Source organism: Erinaceus europaeus, chromosome 8 (assembly GCF_950295315.1).
Source record: "Erinaceus europaeus chromosome 8, mEriEur2.1, whole genome shotgun sequence".
Classification (NCBI taxonomy): Eukaryota; Metazoa; Chordata; class Mammalia; order Eulipotyphla; family Erinaceidae; genus Erinaceus; species Erinaceus europaeus.
Window position 1 is genome coordinate 10664240 of NC_080169.1, and position 25996 is coordinate 10690235.

Consider the following 25996-nt stretch of genomic DNA (forward strand, 5'->3'; position numbering starts at 1 on the left):
TGGGCATTTTCATATCACAGACCCGGCAAGGTATCAAGCATACATCTGTTTGAATTTTTAAAATTCTGATAAATGCTTATGAATTGAGCTTTTCCATTACATTATTCTAATCATATGTAATATAAATTTCTGTGTGCTGACATTGAATGGCTCAGAAATCATAAAATTTCCTAAAAATATATAAGAAACAATTTCTGCAATGTGTCCTGGAACCCCACTTCCCCAGAACCCCACCCCACTAGGGAAAAAGAAAGGCAGGCTGGGAGTATGGATCGACCTGTCAACGTCCATGTTCAGCAGGGAAGCAGTTACAGAAGTCAGACCTTCCACCTTCTGCATCCCACAATGATCTGGGTCCATACTCTCAGAGGGATAAAGAATAGGAAAGCTATCAAGGGAGGAAATGGGATATGGAGTTCTGGTGGTGGGAATTGTGTGGAGTTGTACCCCTCTTAACCTCTGGTTTTTGTCAGTGTTTACTTTTTATAAATAAAAATTAAAAAAAAAAGAAACAATTTCTGAATTCTGGGAAAAAGCTCACTGGTAGAGTGCGTACCTTACCATGCATGAAGCCACAGTTTCAAACCTTGGTCCCACATGAGAGTAACAGGGCATCAAAGGAAACTCTATGGATAATATTGTAGTCTTCTTCTCTTCCCCCTCCTTCTCCCCCTGCTTCTCTCCCTCCCCCTCCTTCTCCCCTTCCCCTCCCCTCCCCCTCCCCCTACCCTTCCCCTCCCCTCCCCTCTCCTCCCCCCTCCTCATCGTCGTCGTCCTCCTCCTCCTCCTCCTCCTCCTCCTCCTCCTCTTCTTCTTCTTCTTCTTCTTCTTCTTCTTTTCTCTCTCTCTCTCTCTCTCTCTCTCTCTCTCTCCCCCTCTCTGAAATAAAAAGAAGAAAATCAGCCCAGGAATGATGGAAAATCATGTGCTCTGGACTTCAAACCCTTGGTCCCCAACTGAGGAAGTATCTTCATCTCTTTCTTTCTCTCCCTTTCTAGTTCTTCCTATATCTATAAGAAAAGAGAGGAAGAAAGAAAGAAAGGAAGGAAGGAAGAAAAAGAAAGAAAGAAAAAGACAGAAAGAAAGAAAGGAAGGAAGAAAGAAAGAAAGGAAAAAAGGGCCACCAGGAGAATGGATTCATTATGCAGGCAATGAGCTCCAGTGATGACCCTGGTTGAGAAAGGAAAAAACAGAAAGCCCTCAGTACTGAACACTAGTGCGCTACTTATTTTGACTTTCAAACTTCTTTGTTTGATATCAATATACCATAACTAATCATGCTTTTTTATGCTCCAACTATTTTTAAGGCTTGAAATTAGTCTGATAATCGGGATTGGAAATATTATTTTTTAGATGATTTTATTGAGGGGTCAGTGGCTCACAGTACAGCTGTTGACATAGTTTCTCATCTCCCCATGATAAGTGTCTGCAAGACACTCTCACTCCCAACTGAGATTCCCCGGCAATTGAACTGGCAATTGATTGAACCTGGCAATTCAGAGCCTCAGGCATGGAAGTCTTTTGCAGAACCATTGTGCTGTCTTTCCAGCCCTCTTTTAATTATTTTTAATCATTTATTTACTAAATTATTTACTTTATCACCAGGGTTATTGCTGAGGCTCTGTGCCTGTATGATTCCTCCACTCTCAACAGTCTCCTTTCTCTGTCTCTCTCTTTTTGAAAATAGAAGGTGAGAGACAGAAACAGAGAGATAGATAGAGAAACAGAAGTAAGGATATAGACACAAAAGAAGGAGAGACACCACAGTACCATGCAGGTTCTCCCATGTGGTGATCAGGGATGAAACCATGATCATGTGTGCGGTCTACTGGGCTAACCATCTCTAGGTATTTTGATTGCAAAGTTAACCCATCTGCTTTGCGGGCAACTACATTAAAATCTTAGGGCATGCAGGTGCTTTGGGTTTGCTGATTTGTGACAGAGTGAAGTTGTTTACTTTGAGATTTTAGGTTATCTGACTAAATTGGAATCCAATTTGCAGTGTTTTTTTTTTTTTCTTTTCTTCCTTTGATTGAAGGGTTAACGGTTTACAGTGTCAATTGTTAACACATGGTTAAAATTTCTCATTTCACCATGATAGGTGTCTTCAAAAACACACGCATTGCAACTTAGGCCCTCTTCCGTCATCACGCACCAGGACTTTAAAGTTCCCTGCTCCCATCCTCCTTCCTGCCCTTTGGCCCGAGTCCTTTGCTTTGGTTCAATATATCAAACCCAGTCCGAGTTTTGCTTTGTGTTCCCTTATTGTTCTTCTTTCTCAGGTTCTGCCCTTGAGTGAGATTATCCCATATTCATCCTTCTCTTTCTGTCTTATCTCACTTAGCATGATTCCTTCAAGCTCCATCCAAGATAAGGTGAAGAAAGTGACTTCATCATTCTTAATATCTGAGTAGTATTCAATATATATATACCACAGCTCTCTTTGCCACTCACCTGTTGTTGGACACATAGGTTGCTTCCAAGTTTGAACTATTAAAAATTGGGCTTCTCTGAACATAGGTAAACACATATCTCTTTGAAGGGGTACATTGTTTTCCATAGGTTATATCTCCAGCAGAGGAATTGCCAGGTCACTGGATAAGTCCGTTTCTAGTCTTCTGAATATTCTCCAGACTACTCTCCACAGGGGTTGGGCCAATTTATATTCCCACCAACAGTGCAGAAGGATACTTTTATTCCCCTACACCCTTCACTTGCAGGTTTTTGTAATAGCATTCTGTTTGCAGATTTTCAGTAGCATATTCATTTAAGTCTGTGCTCCTGGTTCCAATCCAGTTCATAAAAATACCCTAGCAATGGATGTGTAAACTTTTCAGAGAGCAATATAATCTTTGTCTGCCCCTTCTGTTCTTTGCCATGTCTATTTCTTGTGATAAGAGATCTGAGTAGATGCTGTTGAATGGAAAGAGGAGTGGGGAGTGACACCCTTTAGTTAGACTGGAATACGGATGTAATGCAGGATGTTACACACCTCTGGTGTGTTTAGGTTAGCGCTCCAGAGTTAACTGTGGACAATGGGGTGAGGTAAGCTCTCAACATTTATACCATCATATCATATGATTCTGCAGTAGCGTATGATCTATGCTGTATTTCAGAGAAAGAAGTATGTGCAATATGGTCCCAAGGATGTCATTCTCAATCCTTCCTATCAAGCAATAAATCCTGCTCAGATTTGGGCTAATGTGGTCCTGTCTCTTTTGTTTCTCTCAATGCTGACACTTAGGTGCCCCAAGCTCTATTCTTTTCTGCATTTTTTAAAAAACAATTATTTATTTATTCCCTTTTTTTGTTCCCCTTGTTTTTTTATTGTTGTAGTTATTGATGTCATTGTTGGATAGGACAGAGAGAAATGGAGAGAGGAGGGGAAGACAGAGAGGAGGAGAGAAAGATAGACACCTGCAGACCTGCTTCACCGCTTGTGAAGAGGCCACCCTGCAGGTGGGGAGCCAGGGCTGGAACCTGGATTCTGAAGCTGGTTCTTGAGCTTCCCCTTTTCTGCATTTCTATTTCTATTTCCCTATTTCTATTTCCCCCTTTTCTGCATTTCTATCCTTTGCAGTGTAACTTTGCAGGTTCTGCTGTGAAGAAGTATTTCCCCTTTGAATCTGAACTGGCCTCATGATGGGCAAGACCAATGGAAGATGCTGGAAATGACTGCACCCCAATTTTGAGTCTGGACCTCAAATTCTCCTTGTCTTTTTGCTGTCTCTTCCTCCCCCCCCCCCCCGCCAAGCTCCCTTCACTGCCATGAGAACAGACCAGGACTAGTTTGCTGGGGTGTGAGTGATCACATGGAAGAGAGCCAATTCATCTCAGATGAAGTAGCCTCTGAGCAAGTCACTCCCAGGAAACCTGCCAGCTGCCCACATGGAAGAGCCCAACTGAGATCAGCTCAGCCTGATCCATGTCAGTAATTTACAGCCAATTTTAGACTAATGGAGAATAGTATATGATGAGTGGGTGTCTCCCTCATTTTTATTAATGATCTAAAGGCATCTTATAAAATTATGATTTCTGGGGTATAATCTTATATCCACATAGGGTGTGTGTAAGTCACCACACTACCTTCCACCAAGATTTGGTGCCGTGTCTCCCCACTGGCATCTTCAGGCTCACAAAATCCAAGAGACAATTTGGTCACTTTTTCTTTTTTTGCAAGTGCATTTGTTTTAGTCATCTTTATTCAGCATGTGAGTAAGCCATCTGGTAGTCGTCCTTTACCTCTATGTATTTCACTTAGCACAATCACCTCTAGTTCTATCCATTTTGTTTCAAATGATGCAATTTCTTTCTTCTTCTTTACCTTTAATTTATTTGATTGTGGATAAGTACTCCATGGGATGACATATATCCCATAACTTATTTATTTTATTATTATTATTATTTTATTTATTTATTTATTTACTTTCAGGATTGTTGCTGGGGCTTGGTGCTTAGCATTTTGAATCCACCACTCCTGGTGGCCATTTTTTTCCTTTATTTTTTTTCTCCCTATTTTATCTGCTAGGACAGAGAGAAATTGAGAGGGGAGAGGGAGGGAGAGGGACCTGGTGGTGGTAGTACACCTGGTTGAGCACACACACCACAGTGTATAAAGAACAGGTTCAAGCCCCTGTCACGAGTGGTGACACAGGGCTGCAAGTATTTCTCTGTCTCTCTCCCTCTCTCCTCCATCCCTCTCAATTTCTGGCTCTCTATCCGGTAACTAAATACAATTTAAAGAAAGAAGAAGAAGAGAGGGAGAGAGAGAAAGATCGGCATCTGCAGACTTCCCTTACCATTTGTGAAGTGTCCTTGCTACAGGTGGGGAGCAGGGGCTTGAACCTCGTTCCTTGCACATTGAAATGCATGTGCTCGACTATGTGCATCCCTACCTAACCCCCAAATGTATATAATTTTTTAAGAACACGAAAGTATGTGGTAGAATTATATTTTAAATTCCAGATCTTTTGACAAAAGCCCATATTCTTTTTTTTGCCGCTGGGGTTATTGCTGGGGCTCAGTGTCTGCACTATGAATCTACTGCTCATGAAGGCTATTTTTTCCCTTTTGTTATTTATTGTTGTTATTATTATTGTTGTTATTGCTGTCATTGTTATTGGACAGGACAGAGAGAAATTGAGAGAGGATGGGAAGACAGAGCTAGGAGGAGAGAAAGATAGATACCTGCAGACCTGTTTCACCACTTGTGAAGCGAGCCCCTTGCAGGTGGGAAATCGGAGGGCTAGAGCTTGGATCCTTACACCAGTCCTTGCAGCCTTGCGCCATGTGGTCTTAACTGTCTGCACTGCCGCCTGGCCCCCAGCCCAAACTCTCTATCATTAGTTTTGATTGATTTTCCAAAATAGAGGCTTTATATTTCTTAGAAATGGGAATTCAGTGATACGTGATTCTGTTTTTATTTATTTTCTGTAGGACTGTGTTACAATGCCCAGACCATGCTTTCATTGGCAGAAAGTCCTTCTGGACTGTGATAATTTGTTGGAAGATATTCATAGTTCCTAATGGTCTCCTAACTTTCTCTTCACTCCAGTCAAATAACCTCCTTCATCACTCCTATGTGTATTCTTTCCCTTTGGTTTCCCTACTATTTCATGAACACTTCTCGGGTATTGTTCTAATTTTTATTTCAAATAATAAAACAGTTTCCAGGGTTGTATCTGGGGGTAGGTAGGTGCCTGCCTGCACGATGACCCCACCAGTCTAGGAAGTATTTTCATTATTATTTTCTTTCTTTATTGGGGGGATTTGTGGTTTACATCAACAGTAAAATACAAGAGTTGGTACATGGGTAATATTTCTCAGTTTTCCACATGACACTTTCACTCCCCGCTGCCACCTAGGTTCTCGTCTGCCATCATGTTCCAGGACATGAGCCCCCACCATCCACCCCGTTTCAGAGTTCTTTACTTTGGTTGCGATACACCGAACCCAGTCCAAGTTCTGCTTTGTGTTTAACCTTCTGTTCTTATTTTTCAGCTTGTGTGAGTAGGACCATCCCATATTCATCCTTCTCTTTCTGGCTTATCTTACTTAACATCATTCCTTCAGGACAGCCTTTTTTCCTGACTCCCCCTTAATTTTTCTTTTGATAGAGAGTAAGGCAGAGATAGATAAAGGAGAGAAAGAAGGAGAGACATCTGGAGTACTGCCCAGAAAAAATATTTATTTTCCCTTTTGTTGCCCTTGTTTTCATTGTTGTTGTTGTCATTGATGTCGTCGTTGTTGCATAGGACAGAGAGAAATGGAGAGAGGAGGGGAAGAAAGAGAGGGGGAGAGGAAGAAAGACACCTACAGATCTGCTTCACCGCCTGTGAAGCGACTCCCCTGCAGGTGGGAGTCGGGGGCTCAAACCGGGATCCTTATGGCAGTCTTTGCGCTTCACACCACATGCGCTTAATCTTCAGCGCTACCGCCGGACTCCCAAATTTTCTTTCTATATCATTCAGCAGACTTCTGCTCTTCCTTTTTTAAAAATTTCTTAATATTTATTTATTTATTTATTCCCTTTTGTTGCCCTTGTTGTTTTTCATCACTGTTGTAGTTATTATTGTCGATGTCGTAGTTGGATAGGACAGAGAGAAATGGAGAGAGGAGGGAAGACAGAGGGGGAGAGAAAGCTAGACACCTGCAGACCTGCTTCACCGCCTGTGAAGCGACTCCCCTGCAGGTGGGGAGCCAGGGGCTCGAACCCGGGTCCTTACCCCAGTCCTTGTGCTTTGCGCCACGTGCGCTTAACCTGCTGCGCTACCACCCGACTCCCCTGCTCTTCCTTTAACACTCCGTCAGTGGAGGCTTCTCTCGTTTCCGTATAGCCACAATTATCACGTTCAGTCCCGTCACTCTAACAGTACACAGGTATCTTAGCATTGACCTTATTGGATATTATATATTTACTCTGACTATAAATTTAAATGTTTCTTGTGTATTATTCATTTTTTCACTGAACTTCAACAAATAATAAATTACTGAAGTAATAAGATTAAATCATATAAAAAAGTAGAAAAGATGGTCAGTGAGCTAATAGAAAATAAGCAAAAGGAATATAGATAGTCAAGGGAGTAAACTCAATTTGTAGACAAAGTGAAAATTCCAAGAAATCTAAACAAAAGCTCCTAGAACTAATCAATGAGGTTAGCAGGAACATCGGATACAAAATAAATATTTCAAAACAAATCTTTTATTTATTTATTTATTTATTTAGCACTGACCCAATGTTTTAAAATCCTGTTTCAAAATATGTCTGTGTTTGATGATGCCTTGACATATTAGGAGCATTCATGTTTGGTAAGAGATTGATTCTACCAGAGCAAGTTCTACTATGATAGCATCTGTCCTATACAAAAGAAGTAATTCAGAGTCCACACTGTTGGCTTCCTCATGTGGCTCTGTGTGGCACATCATAGTTCTTGTTTCTAGGAATATATGACTAAACTTTTTGCTTGGCCATCATCACTTCTGTATCTGCATGAACATACCCTATTAAAATAAATATTAAATGCATTTCAGTACAAGTTGAATTTTAGAATTAAAGGCAATATCGTGGTAATACAAAAACAGTAAAATTATTTGACATGTAGCTAACAAAACATTTGTAGAATCTATATGTCAAAAGCCCCAAATGCTGATGAAACAAACCAAAGTTAATGTAGTAAGTATGAACACATCCTAATATTATAAATAGGAAAACTGGAACAATGGAAGTTTGCTAAAAAAATGTATGTTCTGAAACTGTTTTATAAATTTAACACAACTGTAATCAAAATCCTAATGCTAATTTTTCTAAAGATAATGACGAACTGACTGTAAAATTTATATGGAAAAGCAAAAAAAAAATTAGAGTAGACAAAATAATTTTGGAAAAAAGAACAAGAATGGCGATGGGTGTGCTCTACTGGGCATGCTACCACCTGACATGCAAAAAAATAAATAAATAAAATTGATGACTACCTGATTTTTCACACTTCACTTAAATCTACATAAGTAAGACAGTATAGTGAGGGAGAGAGAAACATAACAAACAGATCATATCAGTGATAGAAGCTCTAAAAAAAAAAAAGATGACTGTTTATTTGGAAAAGTTATAGTAGGGGAAATCCAACCAAGAAAAGATAGTCTTTTTAATAAGTAGCTCAGAAACCTCTATAAGCAAAACAAAGAAACAAAACCCCTACAATCCATACCACAATCCTACAAAAATGATGGCTCCAGATGGATGAAAGACCAAGGTAGTCTAACTATCAAGTACAGAATTTACAAACACAGGGTTCTGAGTTTGATACTAGTATGATATGTGCCAAAGTGATGCTCTGGTTCTTTCTTTCTTATCAATAAATAAAAATGTATTTTTTAAAACCTGAATAAAAAAAAAAAAAGAGAGAGAGAGAGAGACCAAAGCATAGGACATAAAACCCATAAATGTTGTATAACAGATATAGACAAAACTTGGAATTGTCAAAGAACTCTTAGATTTGCTCAAAACATTATTCCTAAAAGAGAGAAGTTGATAAATTGAACTTCATCAACCTTTGAAATTCTGCTTTGTGAAAGTCACTAAGAAAAAAAGATAAACCGCAAAGAACTTTATCATTTAGCATGAAAAGAAACAACTCCTTTTAAAATGAGTGAAAGCTTTGGGGAGACATTTCACTAAAGATGAAAAATACACACAGAAAGCTCATTCTCATTCTGGTTATTAGGGAGATGAAAACTACAACCATAGTTAAGATACTGCTGCTTATCTAACTGATCCCTGTCTACGGGAGACTCATCTTTCTTGATTGAGTTGAGTTTCTCTGCCTGTCTTCTAACTTGTCATATTCATCCAGTGAAATTCTTTTCACCTGCTATTCCTATTCATTTTTTTTTAAATAAAGATTCACTTTAGGCTCTATGGATTCCAAAAAGTCTACCTCAGATCCCAACCCTCATTCACCCCATCTGGGTCTGGGACAAGAGCCTTTTTAATATGGCAAGATGGGGCCCTCCACCTTACCTGTCATTTCACCGATTAATACAGAGCTAGGTTGTTTAGTGAGAGATCTTAGTACTCTCAAATTTGATACCTATGAAATCAAAACTCTGTCTTCTTTAAGATTGTAATCCTTAAAATTGGCACATTACACATTTGTGAAACAAATGAACAAGAAAAGTCCTATGCTCTTTCACATAAGGTCAATCTGTTTGAGGCCCTGACTCCAGACCAACATATGGTTTTCATAGTTGCTACGATAACGACTGCTACTCCTAGTCATTTGCAGGTATAGTGATCATGTAAAAATTAAAGTCTTTTCGGGAGTCAGGCTGTAGCACAGCAGGTTAAGCGCAGGTGGCGCAAAGCACAAGGACTGGCAAGAGGATCCTGGTTGGAGCCCTGACTCCCCACCTGCAGGGGAGTCACTCACAGGCGGTGAAGCAGGTCTGCAGGTGTCTATCTTTCTCTCCCCCTCTCTGTCTTCCCCTCCTCTCTCCATTTCTCTCTGTCCTATCCAACAACTACGACAACAATAATAACTACAACAATAAAAACAAGGGCAACAAAAGGGAATAAATAAATAAAATAAAATAAAAATTAAAGTCTTTTCCCACAACCCCCACCCCCAGAGACAGGTCTTGTTTCTCTATGTAATTTGGTCAACCGAAGTCAGACAACCTGGTTTCTGAGTTATTTGCCTTCAGCCATAGGTCACCTAAATGATAATTTTACAGCCTTGACAAATGGAGAGAGACTCTTTTCCATTCCTTTCTTTCTTTTTTTAATTGGATAGAGACAGCGAGAAATTGAGAGGGAAAGGGAAGTCAGAGAGGGAAAGAGACATCTGCAACCCGGCTTTCCCACTTGTGAAGCTTTCCTTCTGCAGGCTGGGAGTTGAGGCTTGAACCTGCGTCCTTGCACACTTTAATGTGAGCGCTTAACCAGGTCCCCTGTCTGGCCCCAGAGATCCTTTTTCTTTTTTTAATATTAATTTATTTGTTCCCTTTTGTTGCCCTTGTTGTTTTATTGTTGTAGTTATTATTGTTGTCGTCGTTGATGGATAGGACAAAGAGAAATGGAGAGAGGAGGGGAAGACAGAGAGGGGGAGAGAAAGATAGACACCTGCAGACCTGCTTCACCATCTGTGAAGCGACTCCTCTGCAGGCAGGAAGCTGGGGGCTTGAACCGGGATCCTTACGCTGGTCCTTGAGCTTTGCACCACCCGCACTTAACCCGCTGAGCTACCGCCTGACTCCTGAGATCCTTTTTCTATATGGAATTCACTCCTGACATTGTGACAGGGTGATCAAGGTTTGTTTCAGAAGATCAGTGCAAGTCAGCTTTCTCAGCACTCAGACTGGCAAATGACACTCTATTTCTTTAACTTCACGCAGTTCGAGATGACCAGGCAGCCCCTGGTTGACCCTGAGTTACACAAAGTGGAAAGACAAAAGTTGCCTCCTTGGGGTCGGGTGGTAGAGCAGCGGGTTAAGCGCACATGGTGCCAAGCGCAAGGACCCGTGTAAGGATCCGGGTTCGAGCCCCTTCCCCCAGGCTCCCCACCTACAGGGAGTCGCTTCACAAGCGGTGAAGCAGGTCTGCAGGTGTCTATCTTTCTCTGCCCTCTCTGTCTTCCCCTCTTCTCTCCATCCTATCCAACAATAACAACAAAACAGTAATGACAACAATAACAATAAATACAACAAGGGCAACAAAAGGGGGAAAAATGACATCCAGGAACAGTGGATTCAGGGTGCAGGCACCGAGCCCCAGTGATAACCCTGGAGGCAAAAAAAAATGTTGCATCTTGTTAACATATTGTACTTGCATATACATCTCATCTTGCATATAAGTCTTCATCATCTTATGACATTATGATCAGTATTGTTGGAGGCACTGAGTGGGAGTATGACTTAGTACTTTGTATTTTTTATTTTAAGTTATTTATTGATTTATTTATTTGATAGAGACTCAGAAATCAAGAGGGAAGCGTGAGATAGGAAGAGACAGAGAGAGACAGAGAGAGAGATAGCTGCAGCATTGCTTCACCACTTGCAAAGCTTTCTCCCTGCAGGTGGTGAGGGAGGTTGGGGGGATGGCTCGAACCTATGTCCTTGTGCATTGAAACATGTGCACTCAACTCAACCAGGTGTGCCACCACCCGGTATTATTATTATATTATCATTATTATTATTATTTTGCCTCCAGGTTTATGACTGGGGCTCAGTGCCTGCACTACAAATCCACTGCTCCTGGAGGCAATTTCCCCCCTTTTTTGTGGCCTTGGTTGTTTATCATTGCTGTTATTATTATTATTATTGCTGTTGTTATTGCTGTCGTTGTTTGATAGGACAGAGAGAAATCGAGAGAGGAAGGGAAGACAGAGAGGGGCAGAGAAAGATGGACACCTGAAGACCTGCTACACTGATTGTGAAGCGACCCCCACCTTGCAGGTGGGGAACCTGGGGTTCAAACCAGGATCCCTACACCGGTCCTTGTGCTTCGAGCCATGCAGGCTTAACATGCTGCACTACCACCTGGCCCTCTATTTTGCATTTTTAACTGTGTTTGCAGTGTATTTGAAATTTTATAAATATAAAGATAACTTTAAAACTCATGGCAACTTAATTTTTTTAACTATATGAATTTTACTTTTCCAGCATAATTCAGTTTAATGCTAGGTTAGCTGAAGTCAATGATCTCTAGATTTGAGATCTTCTAGAAATGAGACCTCAAGGGTATTACAGAACCATATATAACCTTGGTTTTCTAATCTATAAAATGGGATGATGGTACCCAGTTTGCAATGATATTGTAAGAAATAAACAAGACAGTGTGAATGTGGAGAATAAATACTGTAAGATAGAAGATAGATAGATGATAGACAGACACCACTTTGACATATAAAAGTTTATTTTATTAGGAGTTTCTAAATCTAGTCAACACCTTAAAATGTGAAACTTTATGTAATTCTAATTTTGGATCTTTTGTTTTCAATATTAAAGAGAGACAGCGATATGGATAGATAGAAAGGTAGATAGATAAATAGATAGATAGAGACTCCAGGGGGAAACTAAAGCATACCTTAGGATTATGGCATCAATAACCTTTATGAGAGATGCTCATCTGTATCTCCATGACAAAACACAGAAATATTCAATAGCTCTAAAGCCAAGTTGATCTCTGGAAATTATGAGGTGGGCATCTTGGCTACTAATTGAAGAAAGAATAACTTTATTGTGGGTTGGTCACAGCAAGATAATTTAGAAACCATGAATGCTGTTTTGTGGCAGAATTTTTCCTTCATTCAAGTTGGAATCATCATGTGATTGGTTAAAGTTGCTGTTTACTGCTTCAGCCTGTCCAAATGTATTCTTGGAAGGGTTTCATCATATGGAAGGTGGTACTAATTCGAGTGTAAAATCCAGAGAAGTGTGTGCACAGCTTTCTGCCTGGATCTTTAGTTGGGATTTGGAACATGTTCAGCTATGAGTTTATTAGGTAGGGAGACCTAACTGCCTTAGATTAGAAGCCATGTGTCTTGGGGAGTCGGGCTGTAGCTCAGCGGGTTAAGCGCAGGTGGCGCAAAGCACAAGGACCGGCATAAGGATCCCGGTTCGAGCCCCCGGCTCCCCACCTGCAGGGGAGTCACTTCACAGGCGGTGAAGCAGGTCTGCAGGTGTCTGTCTCTCTCTCTCCTCTCTGTCTTCCCCTCCTCTCTCCATTTCTCTCTGTCCTATCCAACAATGACGACAACAACAACAATAATAACTACAACAATAAGACAACAAAGGCAACAAAAGGGAATAAATAAAATAAAAAAAAAAAAAAAGAAGCTATGTGTCAGGAAAGGCAATGACCTGGGTACCCCCTTTTCCAGGGAAGCAATAATATGTACCTTTCCTATGAAAGAGAAACAACTGGCGAAGCTACCTTCTCACCTTTAAAGGCTTACATTTTTGGAATGTGTTGGCTGTGTGTCTGAGAGAGAGTCAATGAAATGAGAAACCAAGAAGCAGTCCATCAGAATGTTGGGAAAAGGATAAGGAGATCTGGTTTGGGGAAGTCTGTGCTGCAGTCTGGAGTCTGAGTCAAACCATTGTTTATTCTGGAGGAGAACTAGAGTTGGCATAAGGAGGACAGCGTAACTTTTTAGAGTGTAAAGAATTTCTTATAGAGAATGGAAGGAAATAAACATCATTAAGAATGCAGTTAGGTCATAAAGTCACCAAGTATGGAATTTATGTGATGAAAATTATTGTATCTTCTGTGAACCATAGACCAAAGACTGATCAAATGCACAGATTACATACATGGAGCAGCCAGCAGCAACCGGCATTAACTATACTTAATGGGTTGCACATGGAGGAGGGATAGCCTTTACTTCTTTCTAATTTTAGTATCCTGGTACTGCATGCAGGTTACCATAAAACCTGTTTTGAACAAAATAGTGCAGCGGGTTAAGCCACGTGGCGCAAAGTGCAAGGACCAGCTTTGAGCCCCTGGCTCCCCACCTGCAGGGGAGTCGTTTCACAAGAGGTGAAGCAGGTCTGCAGGTGTCTTTCTCGCCTCCTCTCTGTCTTCCCCTCCTCTCTTCATTTCTCTCTGTCCTATTCAAGGATGACGACATCAACAACAATAATAACTACAACAATAAAACAACAAGGACAACAAAAGGGGACAAATAAATAAATTTTAAAAACCTGTTTTGAAGCCTGGGGGTATGAATTGACCTGCCAATGTCCATGTTCAGCGGAGAAACCATCACAGAAAACAGAATTTCCAAGTTCTACACCTTATGAAGAATTTGGGTCCATAATTCCACAGGAATAAAGAAGCTAGCTTCCAGTGGAGGGGTGGGATATGGATCTGTGGCGGTGTGTGTGTACTGTGTGGAATTGTACCTCTGTTATCTTACAATCTTGTTCATCATTATTAAATCACTAAGAAAAAAAAACCTGTTTTGCAAGCTAGACTTGGTCAACAATAGATTGGTGTGTGAGAGATGGTGATGTTGGGAGTGTTCATTCTTTGCATGTGTAATGATGAGGTCTGTTTTTCTATGTTTGGTGTAAATATTGGACAGTGTCCAGACATGTGTGAATATGCCTAACTGCGTATAAGGTGGGCAAAGTGTGTAAGCCAGAGGCCAAAGAACACCTGTCATAGGATACCTGCGTGGTTCTCTCTGCACCTCAGCCTTTCTGAACACACTTTGGAGCTAGACAATAGAGCTGATATATACGTATAATAGGGCTGGATTTGCCCATTGCCCAGAACCTGGAGTGGTGTTGGAAGGATGGGGCCGGCGGGAACAAGAATCAATATATATTTACGGCGGGCGGGGCAGGGCAGGGGAGGGGAGGGGAGGGAGTGCGCCGAGGCTGCAGGGCGGGGCAGCGCTAATGAGAGCGAGCGGGGCTCGGGCGGTTGACTCGGGAGTCCGGGACCCACAGCGGAGCGGGCGGCGCGGGAGGGATGCGGGCGAGCGGGAGCAGAAAGCCACCGAGTGCGTTGCGCTCCCGCGCGTCGGGCTCTGTAGTGGGCGCCGGGGTCCCGCGCGTGTCGGCGCCCGCCGGGCCCGCTCTCGCCGTGGCCGTGGGCTCAGCCGCCGCCCGGGGCACCCGGCTGCAGGACTCGGGCGAGGAGCGGCGGTGCCCCCGGCAGGTCTCCCGCGTCCCAGGCGCCATGCGGGGCACGTGCGCGGTGCGGGGAGCGTGACCCGCGCTCAGGCCGGGGCCGCCGAGGTAAGCGGGCGCCTCCTCTTCCTTCCCCCGCCCTTCCCGGGGCGGCTCCCACCTCCCGGGGCTCTGGAGGCCCGACCGCCCACTCCCAAGCCGGGGACCCGGGGCCCGGGAGCCGCCCTCCTCCGCACCCTGTGGCTTCTCTCCGCCAGGTTCAGTTGTCACCCGGGCCGGGTGGGCATCCCCGGGGGGCGGCGACCCTGTGGCTCGGGGTCTGGCAGGTGCACCCGGCCCTCCAGAGGGACTGGGAAGAAACAAAGAAGGAGCCCCCGAGCGGGTGTGTGAGCCTCCTCCGCCCCTCTGCAAGCTCCCGTCCCTCCCTGCAGTGGCGAGGAGGTGTCGGGGGAGGGGCGGGCTGGCCCACGTAATCCCCCTGCCCCGTCCACACCCGCCAGTGCCGAGCCAGGGCGCCGCTTTTGGGCTTTTCCGAGCCGATTATGCCCCGAGCTAAGGCGAAGGCGAACCTAGCCGGCTCCTGCGTCCCCCCGCACCGACTGCTGGCCTTTGCTCTCGAGTGGGGAGAAGGGGTTGGCGCTTGGCAAGCCCGGTCCTTGCTCCCCTGGGTGCTGCTGGCAGCAGGAGAGGATGCGCCTTGTGGGTGCTCCTACAGCGCCGCCCTTTCCCCCGGCCCACGGTGCAGTTCAGCCGGCCCTGCCACCTGAGTTTTAGCAGGAGCAGCCCGGCACGTCACCTACCGTATTGCGACTGGCACCCAAGCAGGGGGAGAGCCACTGGGAACAACGCCGAGCAGTTTGGTCTTCTGGCCAGAGGTGAGCTGCCGCCCACCCAACCCTCCATCCCGGACCATGACAATGCAGCAAAATCCCAAAACGTTGTGCACCTTCTACCACCATCCCCCCTTCCAAAAGTCTACTCCTCCAGTGCCTTCTGTGATGATGATGATGATGATGATGATGATGATGATGACTTTCTGCTGCTTTGACTTCTCAGCCGCTTGGCAGATTGCAGAGTATGGGTGCGTGGTCTCTCAGGGTTGCATACAGAGGCTGGGGACCATAACTTCTTTTCCTGCTGAATTTCTGCGTGTTGGGGCGCGGGGGAAGGAAGGGGGGCAGCTGGCAGGGACACAGGCTGCAGAGACGCTCCGCTTCCTGTGAATTCCGGGCATAGCGTGTCGTGTCTAGGTCTGCATTGGGCTGACACTAGATAGCATGCTGGGGGAGGGAGGGTCTCTAGTTGTTGGAAGATATTATTTGACGGTTCTCTCTCGCTCTCTTTTCTTCTTACTTTTTTGGGATCTGCAGTGGTGCAATCCTCCCATATATATTTTTTTCTTTCTTGAAAATATTACCAGGCTGTTTGCCACAGAAATGGTTACAAGAAAAGCAGCATAGTTGAAAGCCTAAGAGAAGCATCCTCTCTTTTTCTTCCTGGGATTTAAATGCGATTTAGGAGGGCAGATGCCCAACCTGAAAAGGCCAGTCTTTAAAGACCCTAGCAGTGACCTGGTCCAAGGCGTCTCAAAGCAGGTGGCCAGATCTGTGTTTCTCATCAGTGGTCTCGCTCCGGCTGTGGCTATTACGGTAATTCCTTCTGTATTGGGGGATTCATTTTGAAAATGTGCGTTTTCCACTAAGAAGGGATTAGAATCCACATGTCTATTCTGGTATGACTGTGTGTGGAGTTCTCCTTTGCCGTTGGTCTGCGTTTGCCATCTCCTCTGGAATCTGGCATTGGAGAAATGGGGAACACTATTTAAATTTCTGTACCTACAGGACAATTTAGTAATTTGATAAACCATGTTCAGACTAATAACAGAATGCCAGTGTAGTGCAGTTGGTAGCTTTGTGGAATGACATTTCTCTTTTTGTCTGGTGTAGTTGTTTTGTGAAGGCAAATTGTATGAGTCTGTTTCTACTGTGACATTATTGACTTGGTAGGGAGTCCACATCCTAAGCCCAAACAACCTCTTCATGCATCAGACCAGAGACTGCAGCTGCTGGTTTTTGTGTAGGAAGCTCCCTTTGACTGATTCCCCCCACTACCCCCCTTTTTTTACTTCTGGCTCTTAAAGACGTGTTTTAAAATACCACTTTAAACTCTAACTTCTGTAACATTTGTATCAGCTATTAGATTACATTAAATACTAAAAGGCTAGCTGTGACCACATCTTTCTTATTGGTAAAGTTGAAGCAGCTGATTTCTGTGACTCCAACACGGTTTTATAATGATAGAAGAGCAAGGGAAGTCACCCCGTATAGTAAGGTAAATAAGTATAGCCCAAACTATAGAAGCCAAACCAGGGATTGATTATATAATTTGTGCTTTATTTTTTATACCTGCAGTTTTAAGCCCTAGCATCTGCATTCTTTTCATAAATGAAATAAATAACTCAAAACAGGTCATGCATATATATACATATATATTGCATTATAGCAAAAGAACTGGTGGGTGTTGAGGTACAGAGAAGAATATTGAACTGGATACCATGTTTTCTCTCTAGCTGTCCGTGTGATATGTTTCATTCCCACCTTTTGTGTACAATCAAGAGTGCAATTTATTTTCGATGATTACTTTCTGTTGGTTCTGAGTGCACCCCCTTCCCCCCAGTTGCCATCTCCCCTCTGCAGCAATCGGCAGTAGCATCCAACTTATATCCTCTGACATAATTTGTCATTACTCCTAAAAAAAAAAAAAGGTTGCTTGTTCTAAAAATGAATGATGCAACAACAATTAATTCTAAACAGGCAAGCAAAGTGCTTTTATGAGGTCATAGTAACGTTTACAATTTAGGGGTAGTTGCTATGTTTGGTCATTGATTGATGCTTATCAATATAATTTCCTACAGTTGTGTGCTCATTTTTTATATGTTACAGTGAGAAAATAATGCCTTGGATTCAGAGTAAGCAGTACCTGCCAGGCACAATGACTTACTCCCTCTCTTGTTTCCCTTAGCCTTCCTGTTCAGAATGTTATGCCAGTACTTACCCCACTGTAGTGATGTGAGTTGTGAAACCTGCCATAGCTCTTTGTTTTCAACATACCATGAGTGTCTTAGGTCAGGACACTGTTATTTTCAAATCATCTTCCCAGCACCTTGCCTTTTGCCTAGGTTATGGTATGTCTCAAGCAATGTTTACTGAGTAAATTTGGGATGGATATATATATATATATATATATATATATATATATATATATATATATCTCCCTCAGTGTGTTTAGGCAGGAAGCAAGTGGGGATTCTTTCCTTTGTGAGTCAGATGAGTAAATCAGAGAGGTTATGTAAGAAAACCAGCAAGCCAGGACTCAAAACCAGGCCTTCCATCAAGCTGCCTCTCAGAGTCTGCACTCCAGTGTCAGTAAAGTGGACTGTAGACAGCAGGTTCAAATGGTGCAGGTTTGGGTTCATTTTTTTTCTACTAAATATGACCTGGATTGTCCATTTGACAAAATTGATCTGATAATTGCTTTGTTCTGTCTTGTGGCTTTAGAAGGAAACTTGTTTGGCCCAAGGTCTGTCCTCTAATCTGCACTTAGCCAGACAGAAAGGTGGAGCGCTCTGGCTACCACCTCATTTTGGCTCCTACACCCAGAGATTGCTAACATAATGGACGTGTCTAGGGAAGCCACTGAGTGATACTTTACATATATCACTTGCATTTAACTACCTTAAACTGTGTTTCTGAAACCACTCAGTAGTTATGCCAGAGACAACCATCTTTCTTGGCTGATAATCTAGTTGGAAAGATATATAATAGCAGAAATAATTAAGTCTGTGTGTATTAGCTTCTAGTTACTTTCAATCCTCTGCTAATGCACTTTTCTGAAAGTGTGAATAACTAATTCTTTCTTATTTATAACAGAAGGCTTACTCTTTTAAAGTAGTCAGTTTGTGACATTTCTTTTTCCAGTGACACACACACACATACACACACACACACACACACACACACACACACACACACACTTTCTCTCTCTCTCTCTCACTCCCAATTCTCATATAGGAATGTGTAGAATGTTAGGGTATGATAGTCAAAGTCCCAAGCCCACAGTAAAGCATTGTTTTTCTTCTTATAGAAATGTCCCACAGTTAAATAGCTTTTGTAGTTGACAGTGTTCCCTGAAATTGGTACAACAGATTCATTTTCTATTTCTTTTTTTATATTTATTTTCCCTTTTGCTGCCCTTGTATTTTATTGTTGTTGTAGTTATTGTTGTTATTGATATCATCGTTGTTAGATAGGACAGAGAGAAATGGAGAGAGGAGGGGAAGACAGAGAGGGAGAGAGAAAGAGAGACACCTGTAGACCTGCTTCACCACCTGTGAAGCGACTCTCCTGCAGGTGGGGAGCCGGGGGCTTGAACCGGGATCCTTAAGCTGGTCCTTGCACTTTGCGTCACATGCGCTTAACCCGTTGAGCTACCGCCTGCCTTCCTCATTTTTTATTTCTTTCTGAAGAAAAAGACTCTTCATTCTGACTCTTCATTTTGCTCTTTTTTTTTTCTCTTGGTGTGTGTGACTTTTTCATTTGTTTGCTTATTATCACTCTTGTGTCTTACTCATAAAACATAGAGCCCTAGTGTCCCAGGTTTGACCCACAAGTGCAAGAATTGGAGCCTCATAAACTACCTGCTTCTCTCATGTTTTCTTTACTTATTTTTATTAAATTTCTTTGTTGTCTTAATTTTTTTAAATAGAGACAGCCACAAATCGAGAGGGGGAGGGGAAGATAGAGAGACAGAGAGACACCTTCAGTCCTGCTTCACCACTCATGAAGCTCCCCCCCTACAGGTGGGGACCAGGGACTTGAACCTGAGACCTTTCGCACTGTAACATGCGCGCTCAATCAGGTGCACCACTACCGAGCACCCCCCCCTTTTTTTACTTTCTTCATAATCATTGTATCTCAAGTTTTATGGCAATATTAAGATAGACCAGTCCAATGATGACTTTGTTGATAGCATACAGCAGTTTCTTACACACCGAAGCACAGACTTCCTGGCTACCAAGTGACTGTCTTCTGGTCTTCTCAACTGCATTTGGAAATAAAGCACTACAGAGATGATTTTGCATTTTCCACACCATCATGTTTGCAGATGTGGTTATTGGTAGGTGGTGGACATTTTCTGTGACATGGGAATTACACAACAAATGATAAGTAGTCGGTGCAGGATGACAGTAATGTCACTGATTATTGGCAAGATGTGGCAAAGACTGTTAAGTTTCCAGGTCATTGGACAAAGAAAAAAAAATCTGGATTTCCATAGCAACAAGTGATGTGTGCTGTTTGTATTATTATCTTCCTGATTGATTCGTCCAAAGCTTATTGCACATAGTGGATTGAAAAATAAGGTTGTAGTAAAAAGATGGGTTATTCTGGTATTATCAGGCATCTATTGCATTGTAATATTTTTGGACGTTTATTGGATGGAATTTAAACTAGTATTGAGGGGGGAGGGGAAGAACGGGAGCAAGCTGCAAAAGGACGCCATCTGTGCCCATGATGATGAGTTTGATCATGGAAACTTCATTTGGGGTCCCTTTTATATATTTAGTGAAGCAGATTTTTCCTTTCACACTTTCTAGATCTATTTGTATTGCACAGATGTCAGGGAAATATCGCATGTGTGAAAGGGAAGAAAGAAAGAAGGAAATAAAAAAAGACCAAATATTCACATCCGTGGCCAGGGATTGTAATTCAATCACTCTGTCCTTAAATTGACACCCATTTAACTTGTGTAAATGCTCTCTGGTTTTGCTGCTGGGGTTTAAATTAGAGCCGCTTAAGAAAGAAATCTTAATTCTACACTTTACTGAAATTCAGAGGTTGAGAAAAATTAAGCACACTAGATGGTTCTTGCTTGATGTCAGTACCAAAAACCAACAGCGGAGCCCATCAGCAATCTGTCCTCTCCCTTCCTGTAATAAACTGGCCGGCAGATACAGTGACAGGATACAATCAATAGATGTTAGTCCTTAAAAGAAATGATCTTTCTCTTTGCTCTTTCTCTTAACTCCTTTTCACCATTAAAACATGAAAACTACATCAATGCAATTCCCCCTCTCTTTTGAGTACAAGTTATTGTGTGGAAAGTGAGCTTTTCTTGAAGCTGAGGGGGCAAAAAAATGGCTTGGGCTGTGTCATTCTAGCCCACCCAGCCACCCATGACCCACTCCATGTGTTCTCAGTCCATGTCCAAGCACAAGGCCTGGATGAAACGGACCATAGTAAAGAAGTAATGTAGGGGCCAGGTGGTGGTGCACCTGGTTGAGCGCACACGTTACAATGCTCAAGGACCCCAGCTCGAGTCCCCGGCCCCCACATGCAGGAGGAAAGTTTTGCAAGTAGTGAAGTAGTGCTGCAGGGGTCTCTCTCTCTCTCCTTTTCTATCTCCCCCCCTTTCCCTCTCAGCTTCTGGCTGTCTCTTTCCAATCAATTAAGATAATAATAAAAAAATGAAAGTGTGTGTAATGCATCACGCTTTATGATCCTCCCCTAATGCCACACCTGCACCATCAGTGAATGTTTTGTTCCCGTTCATAGGACTTGCCTTGAAAAAGTTGTCTTCAGGGTGGGGTGGTGGCACACATGGTTGAATGCACTTGTTACGATGCACAAAGACCTGGCTTCAGCCCCCAGTCCCCACCTTTGGTGGAGTTGGGGTGGGAGGAAGCTTCACACATGGTGAAGCAGTACTGCAGATATCTCTTTCTCTCATCTATCTCCCCCTTTCCTTCCATCTTAGCTTCACTCTGTCTCTATCAAAGAAATATATATATATATATATATATGTATATATATATATATATATATTTTTTTTTTTTAAAGAAAATCTAGGGAGTCAGGCGATAGCGCAGTGGGTTAAGCGCACATGGCGCGAAGCACAAGGATTGGCGTAAGGATCCTGGTTCAAGCCCTCGGCTCCCCACCTGCAGTAGAGTTGCTTCACAGGCTGTGAAGTAGGTCTGCAGGTGTCTGTCTTTCTCTCCCCCTCTCTGTCTTCCTCTCCTCTCCATCTCTCTGTCCTGTCCAACAACAATGACATCAATAACTACAACAATAATAATAAAAAGCAAGGGCAACAAAAGGGAATAAATAAATATTTCTTAAAAAATCTTTAAAAGAAAAAAAAAAGGAAAAAACTCAGCCTGTAAAGGTACATTTTATTGTGATTCATACCTCGAAGGTGTCTTTAACATGTATCTACATCATAAAGCCAAGCAAACAAATACACACCTGTTGTTTAGAAGAGAGAGGCACTTCCTCTGTGTTCATGGCTCACTTTCCCCTCTGTGGAGAGAATCCCACCTAGCTTTCTGTTTCTACTTCCTGTTCCACTAAGCCTGTCATGATTACCAATATCTCTGCCCAGTGGAGTGCGGGTCAATTCTCCATCTCAGTGTTGCTCATGTCTCATTGTAGATAACTACCTCAGGGTGCCAGATTTATTTCACTGGTTTTCCATCTTTCTCCCTGGATCTCCTTTCTCAGACTCTTGGTAACGTCCACATTTTTTTCTATGCTGACCCCTACTGAATTTTGACCTGAAATGATGGAAGTCCCCAAGGTGTGGCTTTGAGATCTCTTTTGTTCTCACCTATATTGCTAACTTCAGTCTCAATACTCACTTCCTGGCAATGATCCCTAGATTATTTAATCAGTTCTGGCTTATCCTCAGAATACCAGATTGTGTATTGCGAACATCTCCCCTGGAGCACCCAGGGGATCTTAAATCCAGATGTGCAAAGCATAGTCTTTCATCCTGCTTTCCTTCCAGTGTCCTCTATGGAGGTAGGGACCACTTTCCCTTTCCCATCATTCAAATCAAATGTCTTGTTTCTCTCACTCTGAACAAAACCACATTTTCAGTAAATCTCTCCCTTCCTCATACCATTGTTTACATCATGACCACCCCATCTATCACACCCATGATCTTGCAGTCTTTTGAACTGGCTTCCTAACTGGTTTCCTGCCTCATCATCAATATTCTTTCTTTCTTTCTTTCTTTCTTTCTTTCTTTCTTTCTTTCTTTCTTTTTTTTTTTTTTTGCCTCTAGGGTTATCGCTGGGACTTGGTGCCGGCACTATGAAATTACTACTCCTGGCAGCCATTTTCTTTTTTCATTTTGTTATATAGGACAGAGAGAAATTGAGAGAGGAGGGGGAGACAGAGAGGGAGAGAGAGACATCTACAGACCTGCTTCATTTCTCGTAAAGCAGACCCGCTGCAGGCGGGGAGCCAGGGCCTCAAACCTGGGTCCTTGCACTTCATATTGTGTGCGCTTAACCAGGTGTGCTACCGCCCAGCCCCGCAATGTATTCTCTATATGGCAGTATTAGTAGGTTCCATGAAGGAAATAGAGAAGTGTCATAGAGCCCTGTTATTTCTTGGCCCAAATCCTCCAGTGATGCCATCAGAACTAAATCTCAAGTTCTTATTTGCCAATAAGACCTACGTAACTAGTCTTGCAGCTCGTGATCACCATTCCCTGGTTCACCAAGTCCCAATCCCAGATCACCTCACCAGGGACACTCTCACAGCATATTTACTGCTTTGACTCAGGAGGGGCTTTCCAGTTTGCTGCAAACGTGTTCCAGCTTGGTTAGGTCGTCACACGTTCAGAAAGGCTTTCTTTGACCAGTCATGGACAACCCACATACTATTTTCTATCTACCTGCTTTCTTTTGTTTTAAGGTTTAATCTATTGTTAGAGGAAGAGAGAGAGAAAGATAAAGAGAGAGATATTCACACGAGACAGAGGGCGGGGGCTGAGCATTAGGTATGTGTGGAGTTGGGGATCAAACTGAGACCCCAGGTATGTGCACCTGATGTTCCGTCAGTTGAGCGACTTCCTTGGCAGCTATTTGCTGTCTTTTTCTTGACACTGTTTAACAGCACCCAACTTGTTACATGTTTTCTTGGTTTTGTGTCTACTCCTGTCTCCTAGTCTTACTGATAAATTCAGTAGAACAGGAACTCAGTGCCTGGAACAATTCCTGGAAAATAGACACTGATCCTTCATGGGATAATAGACACTGATCCTTCATGGGATAATAGACACTGATCCTTCATGGGATAATAGACACTGATCCTTCATGGGATAAAATCTTTTTAGAATCTTTTGGACTAGAGTTGGGATGATTTTTTGAATTTCTGTATCCTCTGAAAAATCCTCCTTTTCATAAGCTATTACCCCACTCCCCCCCATTCCTTTCTATTTTTTAAATATTTTATTTTTAAGGAGAGAGGTACAGAGAGAGAGAGAGAAAGAAAGAAAGAAACCAAGACCAGAGTACTACTCAGCTCTGGCTTATGGTGGTATTGGGGATTGAACCTGGGACCTCAGAGCCCCTGACATGAAATTCTTTTGCAGAACCATTATACTGTCACACACACACACACACACACACACACACACACACACACACACACACACACACACACACACACACTCGTCAGAGTGAAGAGCTAGGGACCTTTATTCCTGCCTGCATGTCTCATTATTCGGAACCTCTACAGTATTTGTCCTCAGCGGAATCTCTAGAAGCTAAAGCTCCAGCTTGCCTTTGCTGCTTTCTCAGCCCCCAGCAAGGTGCACTCAACTGCTCTTGAATTGAATCCCTTTTTTGTTGCATTGTTGCCAGGACTTGATGGAACTGTTCATTGACCTCCTGTCTCTGCCAGTGTAAGTGTGTCATTCCTGTGTTAAAAATGGGACCAGCCACAGTCTACACGGTAAAGAATCACCTCTTGGGAGTTGGGCAGTGGCTCAGCGGGTTAAGCGCACGTGGCCCAAAGCACAAGGACTGGCATAAGGATCCCGGTTCGAGCCCCTGGCTCTCCACCTGCAGGGGAGTTGCTTCACAGGTGGTGAAGCAGATCTGCAGGTGTCTGTCTTTCTCTCCCCCTTTCTGTCTTTCCTTCCTCTCTCCATTTCTCTCTGTCCTATCCAACAACAATGACATCAATAACCACAACAATGTCAAACAACAAGGGCAACAAAAGGGGAAAAAAATCACCTCTCCAAGCTGTCCTTGTAGGCCAGTGGACTATAGCCAGTTATGTCCCTAGTGTGGCCTTCTGTGACTTCTTCTGCTGCTGTCAAATGGATCTTTTTTCTGTTTTTCCAAATAAGTTCTGTAATCATGTTTTTTTCCCCTTATACTACTTTCTTCTCTTCCTTATACCCCTATAAATCTCACCCATTTTTAAACTCTCTCACCTCATAGCAGAAGCCATCACTCAGCTTCTTCTCAGTGAACTGGGCTTATCCCCACATGCTGCTCTCTTGTAAGAGGCGTCATGCTGCTTATCAGTGCTCTGCCCTTCATGCTCCCTGCTGCACGGTGAGCTTCCCAAGATTAGGGACTGTGTCACATTGATCTCAGCATCCTGGACACACTCACCCCAACTTCTGCTACCCCAGGTGCTTCTTGAATGTTAAATGAATGAGTGATAAAGAGGGCAGTGGACGTTGGCAGGTCGATCCATACTCCCAGCTTGTCTCTCTCTTCCCCTGCTCCCAGAGGGATAAAGAATAGGGAAGCTGTCAATGGAGGGGATTAGATGTGGAGCTCTGGGGGTGGGCATTGTGTGGAAATATACCCCTCTTATCCTATAGTCTTGTCAATATTTCCATTTTATAATTTTTTTTAAAAAAAGACTGTGGAAAAAGTGGAAAAGGTCTTCCTTTGATTGCCTTGAGAATGCATTATGCACTGTGTGTGTGTCCGTGAAATAATGTGCATCATAATGGTTAAGCGGAAAGTTGGAAAAGACAAATCCCACATAGACAGGAATTTTTTTATTATTTATTTATTTTGGACATGAATTCCTTTTTTAAAATTTTTATTAGTGATTTAATAATTATTAACAAGATTTTAAGATAACAGGGGTACAATTCTTTATAGTTCCCACCACCAGCGTTCTGTCCCATCTCCTCCATTGGAAGCTTTCCTATTCTTTCTCCTTTTATTTTTTGGGCGTATGGACCAAAGTTCTTTATGGAGTGCAGAAGGTGGAAGATTTGGCTTCTGTAATTGCTTCTCTGCTGGACATGGATGTGGCAAGTTGATCCATACCCCCAGCCTATTTCTGTTTTTCCCTAGTGGGGTAGGGATCTGGAGAAGTGAGACTTTGGAGCACATTGGCGAGGTCATCTACACTGGAAATGACAGGAATTTCTATTGCCTTGTTCATTCATTCTCCTGAGTGCCAAGAACAGTACTTGCTAAAAGAGTTCAACAACTCTTTGGAGGCTAAATGTGATCAGAACTGGATATCTTAACATTCTT

At 42.9% G+C, this 25996-nt stretch overlaps 1 protein-coding gene across 3 annotated transcripts in view; it reads left to right on the forward strand.

The window, feature by feature from the left end:
• Window positions 1-14473: 14473 nt before the first annotated feature.
• Window positions 14474-25996, forward strand: part of HECW1 (HECT, C2 and WW domain containing E3 ubiquitin protein ligase 1) — a 345650-nt gene continuing 334127 nt past the window's right edge. For all 3 annotated transcript variants that reach the window (XM_060195885.1, XM_060195887.1, XM_007535072.3), the window contains exon 1: window positions 14474-14742. The gene's annotated coding sequence lies outside the window, so the exon portion shown is untranslated. The remainder of the gene's footprint in view (window positions 14743-25996) is intronic.